General features: G+C 50.3%; 1 long non-coding RNA gene across 1 annotated transcript; it reads left to right on the top strand.

Moving 5' to 3' along the window:
* Positions 1-13,174: 13,174 nt before the first annotated feature.
* LOC132248296 (uncharacterized) lies at positions 13,175-15,376 on the top strand. The gene is made up of 3 exons (XR_009459462.1): positions 13,175-13,365; positions 14,025-14,242; positions 14,738-15,376. It is a non-coding gene; the product is annotated as an uncharacterized LOC132248296 (long non-coding RNA).
* Positions 15,377-15,521: the final 145 nt, after the last annotated feature.

Genomic DNA, 15,521 nt, shown 5'->3' with positions numbered 1-15,521 from the left:
CCTGATGAATTTATAGGCAGCCACATGATCACCTCTCAGCCTTCTCTTGTGAAGACTGAAGAGATTTTGGTTCCTCAGTCTCTCCTCGTAGGGCCTTGCCTGCAGGCCTCTGACCATACAAGTGGCCTCCTCTAAACCCTCTCGATTCTCTGCATCCCTCTTGAAGTGTGGCACCCAAAACTGGACTCTGTACTCCAACTGTGGCCTGACCACTACATAAAGGGGAAGCATCACCTCTCTGGACCTGTTCGTCACGACAACTTGTGTTTATCTTGGAGTCAGCTATGACTCCAACATCCCTTTCCGCTGCTGTGCTGCTGAGAAGGTCCTCCCCCTGCCTGTAAGTGTGTTGGTAGTTCTTTTTGCCCAGGTGCAGCACTTTGCACTTGTCTTTGGTGAATTGCATCTTATTTCATTCTGCCCATTTTCTCAACCTGTCCAGATCAGCCTGGATCCATTCCCTACCTTCTGGTGTGTTAACTTTGCCCCAGAATTTGGTATCCTCTGCGAACTTGGACAGGATGCTCCCTACACCCTCATCCAAGTCATTGATGAAGACCTTGAATAGCACCGGTCCAAGAACCGAGCCTTGCGGGACTCCACTGCCCACATCTTTTCAGGTCAATATCAACCCATCCACCACCCCTCTGGGTGCGACCCCTAAGCCAATTTGTCACCTGCCTGTTGGTGGGCTGGTGTCCCTCCTGTGTTTATCTATCATCCAACTGGGAGATTTGTCTTGGTCTGTGTTTAGGAATACAGATCCAAATAACTCAATGAAGAGCTCAGCTTTGTCCCCCCTCTCTGTCACCAGTTGGCGTAGTTTGTCCTGTAGGGGTCCTATGCTATCCTGCGACTTCCTTTTGCTTGCTCCCTATATACCTGAAGAAGGACTTTTTGTTGTCCTTAATTTTTGTCGCCAGCCTGAGTTCCATGCTGCTTTGGTCTTCCTAACTGATTCCCTACAAGCGCAAGCCAGGGAGGTATGCTCCTCCCTGGTAGCTACCCCCTGTTTCCATAGCCTGTATACCTCTTTCTTTGCCCCTAGGCTTTCCTAGACTTCCCTGTTCAGCCAAGAGGGCTTCTTGGCCCCTTTGCCCCCTTTTATGTGCAATGGGATTGCCGCCTCCTGCGCCTGTAGGATCGCTCCCTTGAGGGCCCTTCCTGGACCCCCATTTCGCCAGTGTTCTTGACCTTTAACGCCTCACTAAGTAATCTCCTGAGCACACTGAAGTTAGCCTTTCTGAAGTCTAGCACGTCAGCCCTGCTGGGTAGTTTACCCACTGTTCACCAGATAGTGAATTCAAGCAATCGATGGTCACTATCCCCTAGGTTGCCTTGTACCTGCAGATTCCCCACCAGGTCATTCCCTGTAGCTAACAAGTCCAGCAAGGCGTTCCCCCTAGTTGGACCATATACCTCCTGTGTTAGGTGGAGGTTCTGTATGCAGGTTGAGAACCTACATGAGCAGTTAGATTTGGCTGACTGCTCCTCTCAGCAGATGTCAGGGTAGATTAGGTCACCCATGACAACCATATCTCTCGACCACATGGCCTCTGAGAGCTGTCTGGAGAATTCCAGGTCTAGCTCATCCTCCTGGTGTGGTGGTCTATAGTAGACCCCCACTACCAAGTCCTTTTTCCCCCCGACCCCTAGCACTCGGCCCTTGATTATACAGGATGTATATTGTTCCTTAACATAGAGAGCAAGCCCCCCCCCGCTTTTCCCCCACTCTATCCTGTCTGTACAACCTGTAACCCTCAATGCCTACTGCCCAATCTTGAGTAGGGTCCCACCAGGTTTCAGCTAGTCCAACCAGGTCAAAGTTGTTGCTTGCAAGCAGGAGTGCAAGTTCCTCCTGCTTGTTCCCCATGCTCCTAGCATTAGTGTAGAGACATTTAAGGCCCCCGATGGGTGCCCTTGGTACCCCCTGTCCTGATGTCTGTCAGGTCCCTTAGTGCTTACCTGAGGTGATCCAGTGCATTGCTCGTGGTTTGCTGATCCTAGGTTCTCCTTATCCTGTGCTTCCCTGTCCCCTGACAAACCTAGTTTTATAGTTGGTAGGATCGGAAGGGACCTGAGCAGATCATCAAGTCTGACCCCCTGCCATGGGTAGGAAAGAATGCTAGGGTCAAATGACCCCAGCTAGGTGATTATCTAGCCTCCTTCTGAAGTCCCCCAGGGTAGGAGTGCACACCACTTCACTTGGAAGTTGGTTCCAGATCCTAACTGCCCTGACTGTGAAGTAGTGCTTCCTGATGTCTAGCCTGAGCCTACTCTCAGTCAGCTTGTGGCCATTATTCATAGTTACTCTTGGTAGTGCTCGGGGGAACCAGGGACTCTCCTGTTCCCTGCTGGTTACCCCTAACTAAGTTTATAGATGGCCACCAGATCCCCTCTCAGCCTTCTTTTGTGGAGGGAGAGTAGGTTCAGGTCCCGTAGCCTCTCCTCATAGGGCCTGCCCTGCTGCCCCCTGATCGTGTGAGTGGCCCTCCTCTGGACCCTCTCAATGCTGTCCACATCCCTCCTGAACTGCGGTGCCCAGAACTGGACGCAGTACTGCAGCTGTGGCCTGACCAGTGTCACATAGAGGGGGAGGATCACCTCCTTGGACCTGCTCGTGATGCATCTGTGGATGCATGACAAGGTGCAGTTACCCTTCCTGACTGCATCCTCACATTGGTGGCCCATGTTCATCTTGAAATCAATAATGACTCCAAGATCCCTTTCTGCCTCTGTGCTGACGAGAAGAGAGTTCCCCAGCCTGTAAGATTGGGATACTTGTGACTGGCCCTCAGCCTTGCAAAAAGCTGGGAATTTCAAGTCACACTTCAAATCCAAGCACACTGTAAGAGCATAGGTGTGCCTGCCACTTTAAGAGCCTACAGCTACCAGCAGTCAGGTGCTTGATGAGGGCAGCCATTTTGAATCTGTTTCTTCCTATATAAACACACCAACTGGCTGGGGGAACACCAGGGGGAGAACCTATCTTGAGGGAATGGTTGCTGCTATCATCTGCAGGTAAGACCACAAACTACAATGGGGGGCTACACAGTCCTCATCCTGGACAGGACCTAAAACTACACCCTTATGCTAGGGGGGCTCACAGGCTGCTCCCACCACCACAGAACTCCCCAGGCCACAAAATGCCAGGCCACAAACCACACTGACAATAAGGTACACCCCCACAAAATAAAAGTAATACCACAGACTTCCACCTCTCCACTACCTGTACCTAACCCATCCACAACACAGCACCCAAACACTCTCAAACCAGGGCCACCCACAAGAAAAACACAACTCCCTCACCCTAACACTCACCCTACCTGAGCGCCTCACTCTCCCCTGCACCCATTCTCTATACCTAACCACCTCCTGCACCCACACGCATGGCTAACCCTATTCCCTAACCCTAACCATCACAGTAACCCCAACCTAAAGTCAAGTGAGCACACATTGCCACACCCTAATCCTAACCCAGACCCACTAACATATTTTACACCAGAGACCACACCCATTCCATCACCTACACACACACTCATTTCTCCATCCATTCCCTAGCCCTACAACTCACCCACACCCTAGGCAGCACCACAGTACATCTCTCCAGCCACTCCCTAACCCATACACCGATTCATTGGCCCCACCACTCCCTAACCTAAACACTCACCCTAACCCCAACCACCACCACAATCCATACAGGCACATATTCCCCAAACCAAATCCTCTCACAAACCCAAACGCATGCAAACACTCACTCCTAACCCCACTCCCTAACACTAACAAATGACCCAACCCTAACCTGCACACACATTCATTCAAGCAATCATTCCCAAACCTGAACACTCACCATAACTCAAACCTGGACCTTCACACATTTTCTACTCATTCCATCACCACAACCCGTACACAAAGGGTAACACACATGAAAACACACCTCTACACCCATTCTCGAACCCTAACCTACACCCACAGTCATCTTTGCAACTGCTCTATAACCCTACCCCTAACCCACACTAACACTCACTTCTACACCTCTTCCCTCACCCTAACCCACCACCACATTCATTTTGACATCACTTCCATCACCCAAACCCATTCCCTACAGCAAAATTCAAACACGGCTCATCTCTCCACCCATTCCCTAACCCTAGCCCCTTGACAAACCCCAACCCACAGCCCAAACCATTTGCACACCCATTCCCTAATCCATTGCCTAACTCCAACATCAACCCCAATGCATCTCTACACGCACTCCCTCACTCCTAGCCTAACCCTAACCAGCACCCCAATCCATTTGTACACCCATCACCTCGCCCTAACCCACACTCCAATCTATCTACAGGCCTATTCCATAACCCTTTCCAACACCATAACCCACACCTCAAACCAGTCGTACACACATTCCCAAACTCTTTGTCTAACCCAAACCCAAAACCCCACATTTTTCTCAATCTCTTCCCTATCCCTTTGCCTAACCCAAACACACACCCCAATCCACTGGTACACCCACTCCCTAACCCTTTCCCTCAGCCTAACCCACACCCCAAACCATTTATCAACCCATTCCCTAACCCACTCCATTACCCTAACATGAACCCCAAACCATTTCCACACCCACTCCATAACACCTTACCTAACCCCAACCTGAACCCCACTCCATTTCAACACCCATTCCCTACCCCTCGCCTAACCCTAACCCAACCCACAATGTACTTCTGAAACCATTCGCTAACCCTCTGCCTAACACAAACCCGAACCCCAATACATTAGTACACCCATTCCCTAACCCCAGACTAAACCCCAATCCATGTCTACACCCAGTCCCTAAACCTAACCCACACTTCACTCTATCTGTGGGCCTGTTCCCTAACCCCTTCCATCACCATAACCCACACCCAAAACCATTTGTACACACATTCCCCAACTCTTTCCCTAACCCAAACCAAAACCCCCAAATTTTTCTCACCCTACTCCCTATCCCTTTGCCTAACCAAAACAAACCCCCCAATCCACATCCACACCCATTCCCTAACCCTTTCCCTAAGCCTAACCTAAACCCCAAACCATTTGTCAACCCACTCCCTAACCCACTCCATAACCCTAACATAAACCCCAACCCATTTCTACATGCACTCCCTCACCCTTTCCCTAAGCCAAACCTGAACCCCACTCCATTACTACACCCATTCCGTGCCTAACAAAACCGAAACCACAATGTACTTCTCAAACCATTCCCTAACCCTCAGCCTAACACTAATCCAAACCCCAATCCATTACTAGACCCACTCCCTTACCCTTTCCCTAACCCTTCACCCAACCATAAAACACACCCTGATCCATTTCTGCACCTCTTCCCGAACCCCAACCCTTCGCCCAACCCTAACCCGCACCACAACCAGCTTGCACACACGTTCCCAAACCCTAACCCATACCCCAATCCACGTCTAAAACCATTCCCTAACAATGACCCTATGCCTAACCATAACCCAAACCCACTCATCAATCTGTTTAGTAACCCGAAAACTTAGCCTAACCCAACCCGGACCACAATCCCCCCATGCAACTATTCCCTAACCCAAACCCCCTACCTAACCCTAACCCAGAACCCTGTACACTTGTGGACCTGTTCCTTAACCCGAAAACCTGCCTATCCCTAAACTGCAGCCCCCTCTCACTTGTGCACTTGTTCCCTAACCCTAACCCCCTGCCTAAGCCTAACCTGGACACCTGTGCACTTGTGGACCTATTCCCTAACCCTAACCCCCTGCCTAACCCTAACCCGGACTCCTGCGCACTTGTGGACCCATTCCCTAACCCTAACTCCCTGCATAACCTTAAACGGGACTCCTGTGCACTTCTGGAAACGGTCCCTAATCCTAAGCCCCTGACTAACCCTAACCAGGACTCCTGCGCACTTGTGGACTCATTCCCTAACTCCCTGCCTAGCCCTAACCCGGACTCCAGTACACTTGTGGACCCGTTCCCCAAACCTAACCCCCTGCCTAACCCTAACCCGGACTCCTGCGTACTTGTGGACCCGTTCCCTAACCCTAACCCCCTGTCTAACCCTAACCCGGACTCCTGAGCACTTCTCGACCTGTTCCCTGACCCTAACCCCATGCCTAAACCTAACCCGGACTCCTGGGAACCTGTGGGCCCGTTCCCTAACACTAACCACCTGCCGAACCCTAACCCGGACTCCTGCGCACTTGTGGACTCATTCCCTAACGCTAACCCCGGGCCTAACCCTAAGCTGAACCCCCGTCCAGTTTTGGACCCGTTCCCTAACCCTAACCCCTGCCTAACCCTAACCTGGACTCCTGTGCACTTGTGGACCAGTTCCCTAACCCTAACCCCCTGCCTAACCCTAACCCGGACTCCTGTGCACTTGTCAACCCGTTCCCTAACCCTAACCCCAGGCCTAACCCTAACCCGGACTCCTGTGCACTTGTGGACCCATTCCCTAACCCTAACCCCCTGCCTCAACCTAATTCGGATGCCTGTGCACCTGTGGACTGGTTCCCTCACCCTAACCCCCTGCCTAAACCTAACCTGGACTCCTGTGCACTTGCGCACCTGTTCCCTCACCCTAACCCCCTGCCTAACCCGAACCGGGACTCCTGCGCACTTCTGGACTGGTCCCCTAACCCTAACCCCTGCCTAGACCTAACCTGGACTCCTGTGCAATTGTGGACCCGTTCCCTAACCCTAACCCCCTGCCAAACCCTAACCTGGACTCCTGCTCACTTGTGGAATTGTTCCCTAACCCTAACCCCCTGTCTAACCCTAACCCGGACTCCTGTGCACTTGTGAACCTGTTCCCTAACCCCCTGCCTAATCCTAACCCGGACTCCTGTGCACTTGTGGACCCATTCCCTAACCCTAACCCCCTGCCTCAACCTAATTCAGACTCCTGTGCACCTGTGGACCTGTTCCCTAACCCTAACCCCCTGCCTAACCCTAACCTGGACTCCTGTGCACTTGTGGACCCATTCCGTAACCCTAACCCCCTGCCTCAACCTAATTTGGACTCCTGTGGACCTGTTCCCTAACCCTAAGCCCCTGCCTAACCCTAACCCGGACTCCTGTGCAGTTGTGGACCTGTTCCCTAACCCTAACAGCCTGCCTATCCCTAACCTGGACTCGGGCCCACTTGTGGACCCGTTCCCTAACCCCCTGCCTAACCTTAAGCTGAATCCCCGTTCAGTTTTGGACCCGTTCCCTAACCCTAACCCCCTGCCTAACCCTAACCCAGGCCCCTGTGAACTTGTCAACCTGTTCCTTAGGCCGAACCCCCTGCATAACCCTCACGTGCACCCCTGTGCACTTGTGCACCTGTTCCCAAATCCTAACCCCCTGCCTAGCCCCAACCTGGACCCCTGTGCACTCGTGGATCCGTTCCCTAATTGTAACCCCCTGCCTCATTGTAACCCAGACCCCCATGCAGTTGTGGACCTGTTCCCGAAACCTAACCCCCTGCCTAACCCTAACCCAGACCCCTGTGCACTTGTGGCCCTGTTTTCCAAACCTAACCTGGACCTCTGTCCACTTGTGGAGCTGTTCCCTAACCCTAACCCAGATCCAGATTCACCTCTGAACCCGTTTCCTAACCCTAACCTTTTCCTACCGCTAACTTTCACCCCAATGTACTTGTGGACCAGTTCCCTAACTGTTTGCCTGACCCTGTCTACGGTTTGGTAGCGCAGAACATGGTGTGTGTCTCTGCCTAGCTGCTTGTCTTCCCACGTGCTCTCCCACTGGTGCTGCAGATGCCTTGTCCAGGGTCTATATGCGTTTCTGTTTGTCTCGTCCTCCAAGTTGCTGCAGCCTTTTTCCAGGACAAACAGAGCTTGCAGGAGACCTGTCTTTGCACATCTAAGTTGCTTCCCTTCCTTGCAAGGAGAGAGCCTGCAGAGAGCTGTGCCTGCAACCTTGCAGCTATGGGTGGTGGGCTAAGAAATAAAAAGTTGCCCGTGACGTCCTGGCAGGCAGGGTCTGCTGCCCTTAGTGCCGTGAGGCCTCTCAGCTGTTAACAGTGGCAAGTGTCTTCCTGTGTTTTGTCTACGTCTGTGTGCAGAGAAGCCACCTTGCCAAGGCTTGAAGCACTGGAGATGAGATGAAGAGCCGCACCGATGGCGGAGGAGGAAATGGGCAGCTGTCTCGTGAGGTCCCAGTTTGTGTGGCGTGAGGCCTCTGCCCCTGTGATGTCACCTGTGTGGAGCCTGCGGTGGGTGTGAGCTTCCTTGGCAAGGTGTGAGGTCTGTGTCTTCGTGTCTGACCACTTGTTCTATCGTGTTTCCAGGAGCTGTTGTGTGTGTATTGTTGCAGGTCATACTCTGTGGACGGTGGCTACTGTGAAGCTTCATGTTTTGAGTGCCTGTGACTATCCAGCTCTGCAAGGCCGCAGACAAGCCTTTGAGAGCTCGCGTAGTGAGTAGGGGAACTGGATGTGGGTGGTGGAGGCTGAGAGAAGAGCTTTCCCTGTCTCTGACTTTGTGCTTGTGCATTCCCTCTTTGGGCTGACAAGCTTTCAGTGCCTTTCTCAGAAGACTGCGTGTATTTTGTGGCGGAAGATGGGTGCAGGGAGTTTGGTGCCACGCTGATGGAAGATGAAGGAAAACAATACTTAATGGTGCGTGTGGTTAGACTGGGGAAGTGGGGTGGTGAGCATTGTTTGCCCTAGGCTTTTTTGGGCGAGGGGGGGAAACCCCTAATGTCTGATACGCAGTGTCTTGAGCTTCTAATTTCCACCAGGGTTTTGCCCTCCTGGCTTGCCCCACAGACTGGCTGGTCTAAGCCTGGGTTGGGTTTAGGCTGCCTGCGAGTCCTTGTTCTTTTGTAAAGACTGAAAATAGCCTTTAAGTATACAGCTGGCTTCAGGGTTTGCCCCTGGCATGTGGGTGCAGATCTTGCCCTTGAGTTAGCTGAGGCAGAGCAGCAGGTGCTGGTGTCCCCTGCCTGTGCTGCCACTGGCCTCCTTTCAGATCTGGGAACTGCACTTTCTTCTGTCTCTCTGGATTTGTCACTGGTGTTTCTTCCTAGTGTGATGTCTAAAATCACTGCAACACTTTGTATTCTTCTTTTGCTTTTCCCAGACCTGGAAAGAGGACCATGTTGGCACCTAAATTGATGCCCCGCTGGGCGGACGAGCTTGACTGTGCCCTGCCTACCGTGTTTGGGGGGGTTGGCCGTGTGCTGCTTCTGCAGCCCTGGGCAGGGGTGGGGGTGGGGGGAAGGGAGGTGTCTTCACTTTACTACTATGAGAGATGACTGCTCTTCCATGTAAAAATTGCTTGTTGTTTTGGGGTGATACCAATGCTGGGACTGTGAGCGCAGGTGACCCGAGGTACAGGTACAGAGCCCTAGAGCCACAACGTCTTGGGAGGTGGAGGACACCGGTGACTGGCCACCGATGGTGACTTCTGGGTCACCTGGAAGGAGGCCTCTGCCCCTATGCTGGACTTGTGTGCATCAGCAGCCTGTGCAGTGAGTAACATGTTACTTGGAGCGGTGTGGGATTGTGTTTCAGTGCAGCAGTTGTTTGCCCGTTGCCCTTCTGTTTGGGAGTGAAATTAGCTCTGCGCCCTCAGGAGGTGCCCGTGTAGCCTGTGCAGAGAGAAAGGCAATTCGGGATGAGGCTGGGATGGAGAAGGAGCAGAATTATGCCAGGTTGGGGGACTGTTGTCTCTAAGGGGTGAGGCTTCTCTCATGTCTAGAGGGGTGTGTCTTGGCCAGGCCCTGCTTGGGGAGGAGCGGTTACCTGGGTGGGTGGGCTGGGACTTGTACTCGGTGGTCCCTTCTTCTGTTAACTTGTGCCCTTTGCGGTGCATGGCCTGTTCTGTCCCTCACAGGATTCTGGCCCGGGTGCACGGAAATGAATGGCGGTTCAAGGAGTGGAGCCAAGCAGTGCCCATGCAGGCGGAAGCAGGAGGATTTGAATGCTGTGAGGTGTGTTGGCGGCCAGTCCCTAACCCGACCCCAAGCCCGGATTTAGTTGCGCACCCTTTCCCTAACCCGCACCAGTACTCATTGGCAAACCTGTTCCCTAAGCCTTTGCCTCACTGTAACCTAGACCCGGATTAATTTGCGGACCCATTCTGTACCCCGAACCGACACCAGACTCATTTGTGAACCTGTTCCTTAACAGTAACCTGGCCCCATATTCATTTTAGAACCCATTCTGTAATGCTAACTGCTTCCCTAACCATAATCCAGAATGAGACTCCTGTCTGGAGCTGTTCTCTCACTGTAACCCTTTCCCTGACTCAAATGCAGACCTGAGCTTTTTTCTACACCCATTCTCTAACCCTAGCCCATGCCCTGATCCAGTTGAGGACCCATTCTGGAACAAACATGCACCCCAACCCTACCCTGCACTAAGATACGTACGTGGACCTGAAGGGGACAACCAAAATGGTTCCAGTCTGCTATTTTGTTTGTGAGCGAGTCATGTAGCCAGCTCATGACCTTGCTGTTACAGACTGGTTTAAACTAGTTTTTTTCTGCAGGAACAAGTGGAAGACACATGCAGACTTGCTTGCGTCACGGAGAATGTTGATCGGTTTCTACTGTTGCTATGCTTATGACGTCACATTTTCTCTATTACCCCCTCGCTGCCTATGTTCAGAGTCAAACCTCATGGCAGAATTCTGAAATCGTGTACGATGCTGACCAGGAATGCTTTTTTTATGACACTAAGTCTTTACACTTGAATTGGCCTGTTTGTTTGAGCCTCTGCCCAAGGAACCTGGGGATGAAGTTTTCCCCCACAGTTTTCTGCTGTCCGAAGTGGGATGCAGTGGAGCACTGAGTTGGCACCTTGAAGAGTCTGGAGACACAACTGACACCCATGGCACCAACATTTGGAGGTATGAGATCCTACTTAAAGAATCTCACTTAACGAGTCTCAGCGTGGCCTAGCCTGGACGAGTAACGTCTTCGTTGCAGTAAGCGTTACGTTACATTTATAACTATAAGAGTTTATTTTACCTGACTGACTGAAAGGCACTTTATTTCAAATGGACTGACGTGGGATCCCTGACAGGTACACTGTTCTGATTTTGTTGGGGGACGCCTAGACTTTTCTCTGTTGATCCCTTTTGCTCACTAGCCTCTAACAGTCTGTCCTGATTGCTCTGATTGACATTTGAGAGATGGTCTTGTGTCCTTCCCTTGTGTCTGGTTCACGGGCAGCCGCCCCAAGTTGGCTGCTTGCGAGCCAATCTTGAGAGCAAGGGCTCGTGTTCCAGTTTGTGCATTCCTTCTGTGTCTCTGGCACCGGGCATCGCTCTGACGAACCTGTTTCCCCTTTCTCTTGTGTCTCTGCTAAATCTCTCCTAGTTTTGCTACATTATCCTGGCAGTGGGTCAAGGATCCTCTTGGCCAGCCCCAACAACACCTTTGGGGTACATGTGTAAGGAATATGGAACTAAATTGGGTCCAAGGAAGCAAAAGCGCTTAGTTAAATTGGCACATGCTTGCAATGGTTACACCTATGAAAACCGTGGCTTACAGTTTCCTGATAAAGGAACCTTTGCTCCCGATAAATTAAATCACCCGAGGGGATTCTTAGAAATCCCGAAGCCAACACACAAGACATATTGGCACCTCTGGTATACTGAAGCTTCGGAAAGAAAACAAAAATCTCTTGAGACTAGTCTCAGAGACTCTAATGATACCTTAAGGCAATTGGCTACATTAAAGGAGCAAAAATTGGCTCAGCCTCCTATGAAAGAGAGAACCCCGAGTGCTCCACCCGTTCCAAATTGGCCTCCCACATATACAAACCTTTACCCTAGTATTCCGGTGCCCAACATTACCTGCAGCCAACAAGATACAGAAAACCTACTAGATTCCTGGGTACCTAGTCCGGTTCCTCCGCCTCCTGGCCAAATAGTCAACCCTGCTCCTCCTGCTGCTGCAGCTTGCTGTTCACCTAGAGAGCCACCAGCAAGCCTGCTTTCTCCCCCAGCTCCCAGTAATTGAGACTGCAATGATGATTACCTACCTAGTATGTGAGAAGTTAATAAAAATGTAAAGTCTGATTTAAGGCCCTTACACGAGGTGAAGAGGTTCAAATGGCCAGACTGTAATAAGCCTATATGCCAAAGAGGGAGGAAGATTGATTGTGACCGCCTTTGGAGACCCGCGGTATGTTAAATCAACCGCTGTCTGCCCATTGCGACAACAGTTGCCTCAAATACCAGGAGGCCAACGGACTGTAGTTCATGTCCCTTGGACTGCTACTGATCTCCCCAGCTTTTGTAATACCTTTGCAAAACTCAGAGAAAGCCCTTCTGATTTTAGAGATAAGTTGCACCCAGTCTTTAGTATGTACCATCCCACAGTGTCTCTGGTAAACTGGCTCTTAAATAGTCTGTTAAATGCAGAACAGAAATGACTCCTAATGGCAGAAACTAGGAATATCCCGGATGGCACCCCTTCACCACCAAAATGCTCACAATACTGCAGAAAATGTAGGACTGCAAAATTTGGAAAATGCTAGAGCTACTTTGCTCAATGCCATTACCAGAGTAGCTCAGACTCATGTCGCTTCGACAAAAGTAGAACTTTGCACACAGAATCCTGACAAGCCTCCCTCCGACTTTCAAAATTGACTTTGTGCAGCCATCCAAAGACATGCTGGCATTGATCCTGCTGCAGACAACATGCGAGGGTTGATAGTTACCACCTATTTACAGAATTTACGGCCAAAGTTACAAGCAAAATTACAGCAGTTGGTTGGAGGCTGGAAATAAAAAACACACGACTGAAATTGTTCAGGCATCTATCAATTGCTGGGAACAACAGCAGGCGGAAAACAAAAAAAGAACAGAACTGAAGACTACCCTAATGGCTGTAAATATTCAAATTTTAGACCAAATATGGCAAACTGATCCTGGCCCGCACGCCCAACCTCGCACTGACTTTTATCGCGCGGCCCCAATGTCTGATCAGAGCTCTCGCCCAACTTTTAGCTGCAGACCAAGTGCACCTCCTTTTCAGCAGATAAGGTTCCTTGGGTGAATTGGATATCTTTTATGAGACCAACCCAAATGGTTGGAGAATAGTTATTACACAAGCTTTCGGGTTTGAAAACCCTTCGTCAGGCCTATTTAAATCTGCCCTCTGATCACACCCAAAATTTTCTGCTCTTGTTCTCTACAGACCCTGACAATAACCAAATTGATAGAGACTCCTCCAACTCTCCATCTCTTGTGGATGTTCCCGAGTCCTTGCGGACTTCCCACCTCAATGAAACGGGGAAACTGTTGAACATGGACCCAGTTCACTCAACATATAACGCACGCAAACCTTGTTCTGCCATAGATCAGTATCCTTTGTGCCGTGAAGCTGACGAAGGTATTGCCCTGGTGGTTGATGCTCTTTTGCAGCAGGCTGTTTTAATCCCAACTCGCTCTCCCTGTGACACTCCTATCCTACCTGTCACAAAGGCAGGGAAAACAGATGAGCATGGGAAACCTGTGTCTTGTGTTGACCAAGATTTGAGAAATCTAAATTTCCAGTTTGGGGACCCTTCTCATCCTGTTGTACCTAATCCCTCTTCCATCCTGAGCATGATTCCTGCCTCCGCTATTGTTTTTGTTTTCTGTTGATTTATGTTCTGCCTTTTTCTCCATCTCAGTACACCCTGACTCCCGACTTTCTTTTTGCGTGTAGCGACAAAGGAAGGCAGTATACGTGGACACATTTTCTTCAAGGGTTTACTGAAAGCCGTTGTATATTTTCTCAAGTGTTAAACAAGGCTTTAGATACTATATTTTCGCCTTGTAACTCGGGACTTAGCCAGTATATTGATGATCTTATGGGTGCGTCAGAGGCTGAAATTGCCAGTGCTACAGATACAATTCAGCTCCTGAAATGTTTCGCCCAACAAGGTCATAAAGCTTCTAAAGCTAAGTAGCAGTTTGGTCAAAATTTATATATCTAGCCCATGAAGTCTCCAAAGGACATAGACATCGAACTGCATATCGCATTTCTGCTGTTCTGTCTCTCCCCAGACCCACTACCAAGAAGCAGCTCAGAGAATTTTTCGGCTCTGCGTCCTGTTGTTGGCGGTGGATACCTACCTTTTCTGTACCACCTAAACCGGTAAACAAGCTTACTAAGGATGATTCTCCTAAGAACCCTCTGCTACAGACCGAGCACCACAAACAACCCTGTGTTAACCTAAAAACTGCACGAGTCTCTGCAACAGCAGTGGGACACCCTGACTCTGGTAAACCCTTTGCAGGATACTGTCGTGGAAGAGAAGGTGTTGCTACCGCAGTCTCAACCCAACCTTTTCGTTCTTCTTATACACCACGTGCTTACTTTTCTTCCTTGCTTGACCCTGTTGCTCGAGGATGTCCACCTTTGTTTGCGTGCTGTAGCTGCTGCTGCATTGCTTTTAGAAAAATCAGCAGCTATGCTTTTAGGATCTCCTGTTACCCTTGCTATTCCCCATGCTGTCTCTGCCTTGTTAAATCGTGGGAAAACTCAACAGTTGTCCTCTCCAAGGTTATCTTCCGATGAACGCGCTATTATAGCTGCCGATTAATGTTACTACTGTTCGTGATAATGTTTTAAACCCTGCTTCTCGTTTACCTGCACCGCACGATGGAGATACTCGCTTGTTAAATCAGGACTGCGTTACTCAGACAGATCAGGTATTTACCGTGTCCAGATCTCACAGATACACCTCTAGTTAACCCTGATTGCATTTCTTTTGCAGATGGCTCATGCAAAAGAGACGCGACTGGGCAACTTTGCGCTGGTTTGGCCGTACGTTCACCACATACAGTCATTGAAGCTCACAGTCTTCCTGGTATCCGGAGCGCACAACCCACTGAACTAATAGCCTTAACCCGTGCTTGTATTGTAGCTGGCAATAAGTCTGTTAATATTTATGCTGATCCCCATTATGCCTTTAAAGTGTGCCATTCCACAGGTCAGATTTGGAAGCATCGTGGATTCCTTACCTCGTCTCGGTCTCCTATTCCTCATGCTCCTTCAACTAATGCCTTGCTGGATGCTATTTTCCTCCTGAAACCATTTTCTGTTCTGCACTGTAAAGGTCATACAGGAGGTTTGCATGATGTGAGCAAAGGAAATCCTTGTGCAGAGAAACATGCACAGCATGCAGTGCTTGCTTGATGGTACCTCACTTGCCATTCCCTGTTGTCTAGTCCTTGATCTCGTAACCTCTAACGTGTCTCTTCTCCAGGATGCAGCTCCAGAATCCGAAAACCACGTGTGGCTGTCTGCCGGGGGTATCTTACATTCAGAGACCTTGTGGAAGTCTCGTGACGGGTGCATCATTCCCCCTAAAACCCTTGTCCCTCATCTTGCAGGCACGTCTCATGAAATGGGATGCGCGTGCAAAAGCGGGGTAGCAAAAAACATTTTAACATACTAGTATGCGCCCCCTATACATGCACAAGCGAAAAGGATCTCACAAACTTGTGCAATATGCTTGCAACATGGAATTAGGCAACCCACATATGTCCAGGCTACTG

This window comes from Alligator mississippiensis, chromosome 2 (assembly GCF_030867095.1).
Source record: "Alligator mississippiensis isolate rAllMis1 chromosome 2, rAllMis1, whole genome shotgun sequence".
Classification (NCBI taxonomy): domain Eukaryota; kingdom Metazoa; phylum Chordata; order Crocodylia; family Alligatoridae; genus Alligator; species Alligator mississippiensis.
The sequence above is the reverse complement of the archived record's forward strand: the minus strand, read 5'-3'. Positions and strand labels throughout refer to the sequence as shown.